An 11073-nucleotide genomic window follows, 5' to 3' on the forward strand; every position below is an offset into this window, starting at 1 on the left:
CGAAATACGAATCTATCAAATAAGCCAAAGACAAGTTCTTGCTCACAAATAACACACTGATGTAATTCTGGTTTGAGCAGAGTAAACTCTGAACGTAACTTTATTAGAAAGGAAAACTGAATGATATGACTTGTAAAAGATAGCTTACATCCATCACCATTCCTAACCCACCACACTTCTCATTTATACGACACATTCTTTGAGAAAAACATACGACACACTCAGGTGAGATCCGCATACCCCTACATATATAACTCATTTGCAACGCTAAGCGCCATAGTCACTGCTCTGCGGGTATCTGTTGTCTTTTTCGGCAACGGCAGCGAGATATAGATTTCACCGTGTATTTCAACCAATATACTCCTCCCACGAGTTTGGGTTTAAACCACAACCACCTCGTGCACTCGAAGGGACCTCTCCAATAACTCTGACAAGACGAAGTCCTAAATTCTGTCCTATGGACTCTCTCGATCGCCATCATGTCGAAGCATTCCAAGGAAAGGCCGAGAGTACATGTGGGAAATTCATCAATGTATCATACGCCGAGGGGGCTGATCGGGAATGTCTAAGTTTTTTCGGCGAGATGATGAGTAACATAAATCTGGAATTACAGAGCTCTGTAACCATACAAATTTCCATAAAAATCATACCTAAACCTAATTGTTACAAGACGTCAGTTATCGAATTTTATGATGATCGGTCCTTAATTAAATTTCTAAAAATATTTTTAAATTAACTTAATTTCAATTTTATTTAGGAAGATTTGACTTTCCTCTCAGTGTACAACATAAACGTAACATTAAAGTGTACACGATAACATTTCTACATACAAATAATTATATATGCACATATCTACATACAAACACTATATTTATACAACCATCATCATCATCATCGTTTATGGGGAGCCCTTCTAAGCACACAGCGACTTGTAAAAAAGAGAAAAACCCCATATGCCCATCGTCTATATTCTATGAATATTCCTTTTAGCTCCCTCTGGTTTTACTTGTAGTTTCCAGCGACATACTCATCGTATCGTACGTCTATAGTACATCCAGCTACAAACAAACAAACATCTATCCTTTAGATTCGTAGTGAATTCAAAATTTTTTGTGTGTTTTTTATATTTTCCTTACCATGTTCAAGCAAATGTCGTACACGTTGTATTTCTGCTTTTGGCTTTGAAACTCTGTTCATTTTCCCCCTTTTGTTGTATTTTCATGATTTTTTTTGTTGTTTTTATAGAAAAAAAGCGCCCAAAATTCACAGAATATTTCTTGTAGATGAAACAAAAAAGTATTTAATGTAAATTCATGTAGATACCAGATTACAGGATTTAGTAATGAAAGTGTAAAAATGATCGTTCTTAAAGAATATATTGAGAAATAATTTAACATAAACATATTTTCTGTCATGTTGATAATACCTATGATCGAGACGATGATCAATTAGACACTGATCCCTATGATCGGTAAAATGAGCAATTATACAACGATCTCTATGAAATGTTTTTAACAGTAAACTTCTAACACCGTTCTCAGATAGAATATCGTAATCAAGTTGAACATTACAGCAAATACCCTTATTAATGCATTGCTACACGGATTGTTCAAAACCAAGGGACATAATGGGCTTGGGGTTCTATATTCGAAATCCAGAAACAGAAATATACTGCCGTCTACCTAATCAGAACACTAGCGTCCTGGCAGAAGTCCGAGCAATAACGGAATGCGTGAATTGGATAGAATAAACAGGGGTTAACATATTTACCGACGTCCAGAAAGTAATTTGAACGAAATCATGTAATAAGATTAAAACTAAGACAGTATTGGAATGAAAACTTTTAACGAATACTTTCACAGAGTTAAGCTTTGCATCGTATGGGTACTAGGCCAGTAGGGAATAGTTGGCAACGAACGCATTAAAGGAAGACAAAACCACTCGACGCAACGAGGGCCGAATTAAAAATATGGGCAAGAGAATCGCATAAAGCCTCTTTAAATAATGAAACGGTGTGTAGAAACACAATGATCCTAACGAGAGCAGGAGGAGAAGCCTCCTCAAATTGAGCAAGTTTGATGTTAGTATGATGGTACGAATTTTGAGTGGACACACAGGATTACGGGCACAACTATATAAAATTGGACATGTGGTGAGGACAGTGAAATACTGTACTGGCACTTTCTTTGTCATTGTCATGCTTTCGTCGAAATTAGATCTAAATATTTTGGAAATGATATTATTCCGGATGTAACATCCCTCACCGAGGCTGATTGGAGAGTTCTTAGGAACTTGGTACAGGAAACTGAATTTCTGCCCACATTCCATTTTAATGGACAAATCCTGTCATCTGGCAACTCATTGCAGCATTCAAACGCTCAGACACATATTCATTCAAACACACATATAAATAGTTAAAAGAAACTTTACTCATAAAAATAGACGACTGTTGAAAATTGTGTTAAATTTTTTTAAAACAAAAGAAAGGAATAGATAAAAAGGAGAGTTTTATCAACAAAAAGTTCGTTTTTTTCCTTTTGTTTGCTTATTTTTTGTGCGATTTTTTTTCTTTATTATTATAGAATTTTTAATTACAATCTTATGTCTAATATTAATGTACATACATACATACATACTATGTACATATACATATATCTTCTAATATAAATATATAAGTATATACATATGTATTAACAAGGATATGTTCAGGAAAATGCAATGAAAATACATTGAAAGCATTTGTGCACATACATGTGTATGTTAGTAAATATGTACATATATGTATGTTTATACAAAAACATACATATTTATATATGTTTACCCACATATGTAGATATGTATTTGAGTACATAAATATAAATTGTCATGTATCTGTGTACATAAAATATTGAAAAATTAATCTTTAGTGGCCATGCAAGGAAATGTTAAAGAAACATCCATAAAACTCTAATATGACAAATGTTGAATGATGGTGTATTATAAAAGATATTGACAAAAGGACATTGTCGTATGATATTTGAATTTAGGATAAAATTTAACAAAATAAAATGGTCATTCCATTACAAATAAGGGTGTAATGGGAAAGTAAAGTGCATTGGCTTTCTTCTCAACCTCATCTATTGTCTAAAAAATTTGGTGTCACCTGTTACGCTAACGACACTTTGATCACTGACCTTGGGCGGGACAACCATAAACATACTTCTGAGCGCCTGGTGGCAATGTTGGCAGTCCCAACACCAGGATCGGACGCTATACTCTAATAAGCCGAACGTCTTATGAAAACCAGAATAAGAATAAAAACTGAAAACCCCGATAAAATATTGACGGAATTCCGGAAACCTCAAGGCAAGGAATTTTCCGGTTGGGATATGCGAAGTGTGAATCAGGAAAATTTACGTCAGCGCAAGGTCTAACAATTCAAATGCCTCGATCAAATGTCGTTGGTTTCATTCTACCAAAACATGTGAAACGTTGGAAACTTTACTCCGACAGAATCATTACTGTCAGAGTGCGTGGATAAGCCCATAATAACACTTTTATTATAAGGACAAACAACACAGTATGTCAGAGAGGATTCAATGTTGAAAAGCCCTAAAATCGTGAACCTATTAACTAACAAATTATCAATATATGCCTCAAATAACAAGGAAACCCAAACAATGCAGCATTTCCGCGAAGAGGTTTAAGACTATTGGTAGAAAAGAATGGAACTTAATTCAACAGAGAAAAGTCGATGTGCACACCAGTAAAACACGCTCTAATAAGGCCTGTCAATAGCAACTTTAGATATGCCTTAATTCTGAGGTGAAATGCATTGCTCGGAAGGATGAAAGCAATTGGTTCAAGAATAAAGCTATAAAACCTTCCGGCAGCGGCTGAAACCCATTGTGTAAGTGACCTGTATATGTCTGTAACAAGCTGACAAATAGAAAATTATCGATGGGAAAACCTTTGGGATAGCTTTTAATCCGACATACTATCAACGCTTACGCTATGCTTCACATACCCATGAATCTCTGCCTGATGAGCTGTCTGATGGGGTCATCATAAATCTTCCCAAAAACGGTGATTTAACCAACAGGAAGAATTGGAGAGGCATGACTATCTACAACAATTTCCCCATCCCTCGGAAGTGAGCAAGCTCTGGTTTTCGCTCCGGAAAATCATGTGTTAACCAAGTAAACAGTCATAGAATTATAGTGGAGCAATCAGTGGAATGGAGGTAACCCTTATATCTCATATTTATAGAAGGCTTTTGACTTACTCCACCATAACGCTATATGGAACTCGCTTGTATGCAAGGGTGTCCCCGAAAAACTAAATCGGTTAATCAAAGACCTGTACAGGAATGCCGTGTGTTGCATGAAAAACATTTCAGTAAGACGATCACGGTTAAATCTGGAGTTAGACAAGGTTGTGTCTTATCACCTTTACATTTTAACTGCGTCCTCGATGCTGTGATTCATTGTGAGGGACTTACAACAACGGTAGGAGGTCCTAAATTATGCCGATGACATATGTATATCTATTTAGCAACTCATTCTTAGAGATGCAGTCGAAAATTTTTATCATCAGTGACATTGCAAAATTTGTTAGGCTGAAGATAAATATGCCCAAAATAAAATCGCTCAAGTCCTTCTGCTACCTGGGTAGCGCAATTGATACAACTGGTGGCCCATCTGCAGATACATATATCCAGTTGCATAAATAAGGCACGGATTGCATTTACTCAGTTAAACCCGATTTAGAAATCTTACAACGTTTCGAGACAAGCCAAACAAATGCCTTCGCAACAATATCCAACGACCAACTCTGTATAGAGGGGCAAACCAGCAGCCTATTTAAACAGAAATAAGTAAGAGGAAATGGAACTGGATATGTCACACCATCCGTAAACCAGGGTTGATTGTATGTATGCTGAATGTGCAAAGCGGTATAGGCTGATCTTAGTTTTACTATACATCTATCCACTTTGTACAAGGTTTGAATGGCTAGCTTGTCTTGCTATATCGGGCGCTATGTGTTGAATGCTTTAGACCACTCTGGAGGCAATACTAGACTTACCTGGCCTTAAAAACTTTATTTTATATTCTTCCTGCTAAATCCGCTCTTAATCCCAGAGAGTCAGGAATTCTTTACGGATGCTGGATTGAGAATTTTCCCCAATGAACTTGATCTCCATCAGATTATCTAATTCCTGCACTGCTTTATCATCATCGATATGTCCGCTAGAAACATCGGATAACTAAATCTTGAAACATTTGAGAGTGCAAACTAAGATATCTTGATGTAAGACTCATTCATGATATGGATTGTCTCAAAGATGTATCATTAACAATTCTAATCAAATTTGTTAGAAGTTCCTATATAAGAAGAACAATTTAAAGGGTACCGTAATAGGTTATGCAGCGTTCAAGAATTCTACATAAATTGCGAGCTTCCCATATATTCTAATCAAGCGTAAACCAAAAAAAGTTGTCACTAAAAACTTTTGTAGGATGATCGATATACATATGTAGGTATATAACATCGAGCAAGGAACTAAACTTTAACGCAATAAGATCAAATTGTCTTCTTCACTATATAATCTAATCAGATTTGCAAGACTGTCCCAATTATTCGACCGATTTAAAATTGCTTCATATTCTTTTATTGTTAAATTTGAAAAAGTTTATTATCTAAAATATGTATATTTTATAACACTTAAATTTCTTTAAAATTACCATATCGTTACTTTCTTCTTTGGAAAAAATCTAAAGAAAAAAGTCTGTCCAATTAAAAATACGAATATTGTATATAGTATGCATATAGTAAGTACATTTTTTTGCTAAAAAAAGGCAAATAAGAAGGGATCTTATCTAACTTGCGTATATGTATGTATGGATGTGTGTGAATATACTTACGGTATTGTACTACAAAAATATTCCGTCCATACCTCTATATCGCATGCAACAAAACAAACATCATCAGACTCCAAGCAAGTTAAAAGTACTATATACTAGTACAACAAAATTTCAAAGTCGTGCCAAAACAAAAGCAGAAAAAAAATTTAAATAAAAAATAGCTAAAATGAACAGAAAGAAAGAAAGAAAAAAACTCATTCACCTTACTTTGGGGACGTTGAAGGCACATGCTGAGTTTGCTGTATGCAATGAACATGCTGCCTGCTGTGAGTTACTGAAATATTTTACTTATTCGTACAACATTTAAAGGGTGCTTTTTCCAGAGTGTTGTACAACTTTAAGTTGGAGATCATAGTACCAGGTTTAAATGTGTTTTTTCGAACTTTTGCTAAAAAATGGGAATTCTAGACCAGAGGACAGGACTAAGAACATATCATTGAGGTCTTGTTTCTATATTCCAGTGAAAATGTAAAAAACCGTCCTTTATTCTGGATTCACCTAATAAAGTTAAGGTTAGGTTTCATATCAGAAAGATATAGAACCTAGGCTGCTATCGGTCCTGTTGTGAGCTTCTTTATATAAATAAAGATTTGGTGAACTTAAAATTTGGGATGTTATATCTGGTGAAAATCGCTCGCTTGGCAATGCCCAACAAACAGTTTTAGCATTTCACTATCCTAGTCAGATTTGGATCGTTAAATTTGGCATAGTGGTGTTCACAATACCTCGGACTTGTTTCCATTGAGAAGATTTCACTTTGTCCCTTCATTGGGGTTACATTTTAAGGTCTCTGTTGTTTTATTCACCATTCCACAATTTCGAATAGTCTTGTGGGATTCTTTTGCCCATGTTTTATATTCGCTTTCGTTGCCTCAATTTTCATTCATAGACATTAGGATCAACAAGGCACATCGATGCTGGGTGCTATGTAGGAAAACCATTGGTACGAAATAAGGCCTTAATCCTACTATGACATATACATATATGGAGATTGAACCAATTTTAACTTATGTTTCAATAGTCTGGTGGCCTCCTTTGGACAAAACGTGTAATGTAACCCCACTACAGGTAGTTGAGCGTATATGGGCAAGTTCATACGTTTGTATGTGACGTTCGTACGCCTTCAGAGTGGTATAGATTGGGTAAAAATGGGAGTACTTGGAAAACAATATTCTGCTCCATTCTGAGAATACTATATTTGCAAAAGGAATCATCCCATTCGCAATCTTGTTTTCCAAAATATGGCGATATCATACGTGACGAAAAACGGAAGTGTTTTTAAAGTACATGTAAATATTTACGAAAATCTGCGACTTCTGTAGGTGTATCTTTTTATACCCTACACCACTTTAGTGGGGAGGGTATATTGGATTTGTGCTGATGTTTGTAACGCACAATAATATTGGTCCTATACCCTTAAAGTATACCAATCGGCTTAGAATCATTTTCTGAGTCGATTTAGCTATGTCCGTCCGTCTGTCCGTCCATGTAAACCTTGTAATCAAACTACGCAATTTTGAAGATAATTCAATGAAATTTGGCACATGATCTTCTATTGGCCCAGGGACGAAGCCTATTGAAAATGGTTAATATTGGTCCATTATTTCACCTAGCCCCCATACAACTGAGCCCCCGAATAGGGCTTGTAAACCTTGTAATCAAACTACAGGTCTCAATTTTGAAGATAATTCAATGAAATTTGGCACATGATCTTCTATTGTCCCAGAGACGAAGCCTATTGAAAATGGTTAACATCGGTCCATTTTCTCATCTAGCCCCCATACAACTGAACCCCCGAATAGGGCTTGTAAACCTTGTAATCAAACTACAGGTCGCAATTTTGAAGATAATTCAATGAAATTTGGCACATGATCTTCTATGGTACCGGAGACGAAGCTTATTGAAAATGGTTAACATCGGTCCATTATTTCACCTAGACCCCATACAACTGAAAACGACGAATAGGGATTTTAAGTTTATAATTATGTTTAATATACTCGTATCTCGACAAAAAGCTGCAAAACCAAGTTCTATACTAGCCTTGATGACTCGCATGAATTTTATAATTCTAGGGTCTCATTTGACCATAGCCCATATACAAATCCCCCTTCAAAATTTGACTTAAATGTCAACAATTTTATTCAACAATAAATGGCTTAAGTATATGTATCTGACACAAGTCAACTTAAATGCTTTATTATGAAAACTAAATCACATTTTATTTTTGTAACAGGTGTAGGGTATTATATGGTCGGCCTCGCCCGACTATAATTTCTTACTTGTTTGTTTTAATTTCTTACACTATGGGACATATTTTGCATTTGTAATCCATAATTTTTAAATAAAAAAATGCATATAATTTTATAATGAACATTTTTGAATATCGTACGTGAAACATCGTATGTGACAGATTTTTCTACTGAATTTTTTTTAGGTTATAAAATATATATTTTGGAAATATATGCACACACACACCTCAACAAATAAAAGGGAGTAGGAAAGTGCAGTCGGACATGGCCGACCTATATACATGTTTAAGCAATTTATAGATAAAATTAAAAAAGTTATATGGTGACTAGGGAGTGGGATTTTTATTCATATAAAGCTTATTTGTGTCAAATTTTATTATAATACTAGTTCTTATAAGTGAGTTACGGACGTTTAAGTGTTTTTCTGAAATTAAACTTTGAATGGAACTAGGGTCAAATGAGGTCCTATCGTTATGAAAATCGTCATAATGGCTTAGACTTATATACATTATAGATCTGCCGATTTTGGCAGGAATAGTATTATAATTAACAGAATTATGAGCTAAAAAGTGATATTTGCGGGTCCGTTTGTATGGTGGCGAGGTGTAAAAATAGACCGATTTCAAAAATGTTCAAGTCTTTGGTGCTACAAAATATCATATACCTATTTTTGTTGAATTATCTTAAAAAATGCAAAAGATATAGGGGTTTTATTTTTTCAGTCGTGGTTTACCTTTTCATGGAATTGCCCATATGCTGATTGGGCATAAGTGGGGTCCTGAGCAATATAAGATATTATGTAGCACTTACAGCCGAACTACCCCAAACTTTAGGTGAACTAACCAACATCGACATCAACATATAATGGACAAATAGGAAGGCCATACACAAACTTTTGACGTGTCCGAATACATACCAGACACTGCATATGTTGGGAACTTGGAAACACTGATTCCAGATAAATTAGAGGGAATTCTCGTTGGAATCCGTCTTTACACTAGAAAAACGGCATGGGGTTCTACATTGAAACCCCAGAAATTGAAATATACTACAGTCTATCTAATAACAACACTAGCATCAAGTCCGTGCAATAACAATGTGTAAATAGTATTCGAATATACATATATTAGGGAAATATCAAATGTTAAGGTTAAATCCATGACCGTTTTGGACTGTATATTGACCGAATATTCTATCAGATGTAAGCTTTGCATTACACGGGTACCAGTCTACTCGGGAATATTCGCAACGAAGGGGCGAATGATTGTACACCCAAAATAAATTCGTAGTCCATTTATGGAATCCAATTAAAACTGCCTATTGGTGTACCATTTCATTTAAATCAAAAAATATGCATACCTAAAAAAACACCCTTTACTAGTACGGTCAGGAATAAATATAACTTGTTGTCGTAGAGTTTCTTGATTTACTTTCAACTTTCAGCAAAATGTTGCTTGTATGAATATTTATGTATCTATGCAAGTAGTCGTAGTCGTCGTCACCGTCGTAGTTGTAAAGTAAGTTAAGCCAGTTGCTGTAGTACAACTAGTAGTCAGTCGCATTGAAAATGATAATGATGAGTTTGCCACCCAAGTTGTAGCTTTCATGTGGAGTTTTTTGCGTTAAGTTTCTTGTTGTTACTGCTGCTGTTGCCGTAGCTGTTTTTTGTTTGTATCTGTTTTAAACACCCCTACCGGCATTCCAACAAACACGTGCCCTTCTTCCGTCATGCCCTAATACGCTGTTGAATGATCGTTGTTGGCGTTCTTTAAGCAAACATTCATTAATGATAAAATTCAATATATTTATGTATATTTTTTTTTGTTAAATTCCTAATCTATCTATAGGTATGATTAACTATAAGATAAAAAAAGACTTGATGCAAATAGTTATTCATTACAATTGAAAAATAGCAGATGTTTGAAATTATGGTGACTTAATTTCGTAAATTCATCAATTTTTAAATATTTTAAGTTGCTTCTTGACATTTAGCATTTGCAATCAAGGAACTGTTGTGAATTGCATTCCAGTTTGTGGTCAACTCTTGTATGCTATAGTATTCGCATTATTTACAAAGATTGTAATGAAACTTTTTGACTATATATTTTTTGCAATTATGTGTCGGGAGCACCGGTATGCTAGTTGGTAATAGACTATTTAACTAGTCTGGTGCTAGTGTTTTTGAATCCCATTAGAATTTCTGGTCTGTTTTACTAGAACGGGCTTATGGTCATCGTAATCCAGCAATATATATTTAGCTTTTAAATCCACTTCCAAAAAGAGGGTATATTGATTTTGGCATTTCAGAGAGATGAATATGTTCATTTCATTGTCGAAAGGATTGAAAGCATCGTTAAAATCTAGGTTTTCTACCGACTGCACAGATTGAACATGGCGAATAATCGAAGAAGCATCGCCTTTGTTGTCTTTTGGTGGACAGAATGAACGATAGAGCAACTCCAAAGTTGACCTTGCTCCTTGTTTCTCTGAGTGCGTACGAAGATTTCTTGTTGAGGACTGCTGTAAACATTCCAGAAGATTCTTTAGTGTCTTCAATCTCTACCACTTGACAATCATGAGTTGGAGTTTGGTGGTTGAAGCATTGAAGAAACTAACATCTTGAGTATTCAGCCGATATTTCGGAGGCAGGACTAGGTCTTCAGCATATCTCACCCATACTTCCTCCAACAAGTCAATGTCGATCTTAAGTTGCAACGCTCCAAGGAACTGTAAGATCTTGAGGGCTCAGCCAATATTTTAGAGACAAACCTAGATCTTCAGTGTATCTCATTTAAAGACACCATTTCGAGCTTTTATCCAACCCTCCACAATGTCAGACTTGAGTAGTAACGGACAAATGGACAACACAAGTCATGAGTTTTAGGTGTGCCTGGAACCAACCAGCGTTATCGATATGTGGT

Source organism: Lucilia sericata, unplaced genomic scaffold (genome assembly GCF_015586225.1).
Source record: "Lucilia sericata isolate MDLA Ls3-8-SP2 unplaced genomic scaffold, ASM1558622v1 Contig000600F_arrow, whole genome shotgun sequence".
Classification (NCBI taxonomy): Eukaryota; Metazoa; Arthropoda; class Insecta; order Diptera; family Calliphoridae; genus Lucilia; species Lucilia sericata.